The sequence below is a fragment of the Harmonia axyridis genome, chromosome X (genome assembly GCF_914767665.1).
Source record: "Harmonia axyridis chromosome X, icHarAxyr1.1, whole genome shotgun sequence".
Lineage (NCBI taxonomy): Eukaryota > Metazoa > Arthropoda > Insecta > Coleoptera > Coccinellidae > Harmonia > Harmonia axyridis.
Window position 1 is genome coordinate 29,315,667 of NC_059508.1, and position 2,500 is coordinate 29,318,166.

Below are 2,500 nucleotides of genomic sequence, written 5' to 3' on the forward strand. Positions count from 1 at the left end.
AAAGCTTGCATGACGGGATCGGCGCTGTTGCCTAAAAACTTTGATCCCGCCCTTAACGTGGCGCCCACGACCTGAGTCTCTAGTCGTGGGAAACCCAGTCCCCCGTCTCTCTTGCCGCAATAAATAAGGCAATCTGTAGTAGATTGCGGCAAGTGCAATATGTCTTTGATCACTACCCGCACAGCCTGGTCTAGTTTTCTTATTTCCGATATTGCGGGAGCTGCCATCCCCAATTGATACAGGTAGTGGGGGACCAGGTAGGTGGAGATAAGCTCTACCTTTTGGTGTGGTTTCAGCGCCAGCCGTTTGACTCTGCTGAGCGCTGAAGCAAGGTCGGACTCTATGCTCTCTATACTGATTCCTGCCCAAGGAGATATTTCCACACCAAGGTAAGCTACACGGCCGCCCGCACCGCAGTGCGGGATCCGCTCTCCACACATCAATGTCAGTCCGGGGTCAACTACACTCCAGGTCTTATGCAGTGGCTTTATGTGGAAGGTTACACATTTCTTAGGCGACAGCCTCATACTTAACCTCTCTAAGTATGCTTCCACAGTGTGTAGTTGATGCGTGGCCTGTTGCACATCTTCGCTCACGAGGACTAGGTCATCGGCGAAAGCCAGCGATGCTATGTGGGTATTGTTTGAGATTCTATACCCGGACTGACGCTCCAGCTCAAGCAGTAAGGGTTCTAATACTGCGTTGAATGCGAACGGGCTTAGAGGGTCACCTTGCCTGACACCTCGCTGGAGATTTATCTCTACACTCCCACCCGCGGTGGAGATTTTCGTGCACACATTCTTGTATGATTCTTCCACCAGCTGTGCAACTACCGGTGGAAGCCCTTTTCTGCGTAACGACGGTCCCAATATTGAGTGTGGGACGGTGTCAAAAGCCTTACTTATATCCAGAATCGTTACGACCAGGTTCTTCCCAGTAGCCTTGGAGTGCCGCAGCAACTCCACAAGAATGTGCACGTTATTGAAGCACCCCGCCTCTGACGAAATGAACCCTTTTTGGCGGGGTGTGAAACCGACTACTGATCTTATCTTCTGGTCTATGCAGCCCCAAAAAATGCGGCTTACCAGAGATGTTATTGTTACGGGCCTGAAATTTTCAGTCTTTGTAACGTCTTTGCCCTCTTTTGGTATCAGTGTAGTTCGGTTCATACTCCAGTCTGTTGGTAGCTTCCCACTAAGCAACAACAGATTAAATAATAAATGGAGCACTTCTACCTTGCCCCTTTGCATCACATCGGCCCGCCTGATTCCATCCGGGCCGGGGGCCGTAGATTGTTTGGTTGCAGAGATACGTTTCCGGATCTCATCAACTGTGAAGGGCGGGAGTGCTTCTGAGGGTGCTATCGGGTCCTCGTTGATGCCCTCGGGCATCTGCGCCAGCGGCGCCACTCCCCATAGCTTTGTATAAAGCTCCTTCACTTCCGACATAGGTGGCTGCTGATAGCCACCTATCCAATCTACTCCCTGTCGGACATGTTTGGCTACTTGTCCTGGATTTTTCTTGTATAACTCTTGAGTTCGGGCATACAAGAAACGCCTTTTGCTACGCCCCTTGCCCCGAACTCTTGGGCTTTTGTTCCCTCCTGCTTCACACCCCGACGGTCTGAAGTGTGAAGTTGCCTCCTGGTAGAGGAAGTCGATCTGAGCTTGTGAAAACTCAAAATCAGGCTCCGAGGCAAGTCGGAGGGCGCCCTGCAGAAGATGGATCGCTTCTGCTGACTTGTCAGGGGTGACACCTTGAGGTAACTGATGAGCTAGAGCATGCTCTAAAATCCCACTTCTCCATTCGGCTAACTCTGGAGATGACAAGTCTTCAGGCGCTGGAGTCACCTGTATCACAGGAACCTGTACCTGAAGGGTATCAGGTTCGGATCGCTCTTCGATCCCTTCTTGGCTGGAAGCGTATCCCGCGCTATCCGAGTCAAGGTGGCTCGAGGGTGTATCTTGCGGCGGATGGTCACGCAAGTACTGATCTCGCAAAGTTCTATAAGAGGACAGTGCTCGCTTATCCCTTAACTGCTTTGCGGTCCTATTCAAAAAACCCTCCATTCTTTTCGCAATACGAGAATCCCCATAGAACCTCCGCTCCAGATCCAGCATGAGGTCGACTTCCTCCACCGTGAAGCCTCCCTCTCTGGGAGCACGCTGCCTTTCGGCTCCGGAGGTCCCTGCTCTAGCTTCATTTCTTACTTGGGGATGAGCCTTTATCTCGTGTTGCGATACGCCCATTTGTGTTCTGAAGTACCTATTACAATGATTACACCTAACTGCATTAGGTGGAGGTACTTCTGGGCCTGTGCATTTCGGCACATGGCATAGAGCCGCATGTTTCGACACATACTCCTTATGGCACGCTTTGCAAACAAATTTGGGAGTATGAGGATCGTGTGTATCTTTGACATGCTTTATTGCATCGTTTATACTCAATGCCATGAAGTTCCCGCGTGCAGTGGTGAGACAAACACTGCATGAGGCATCGC

General features: G+C 51.0%; 1 pseudogene; it reads right to left on the reverse strand.

Annotated features, from left to right (window-relative positions):
• LOC123688217 overlaps positions 1-2,500 on the reverse strand; it is an 8,353-nt pseudogene that overhangs the window by 2,797 nt on the left and 3,056 nt on the right.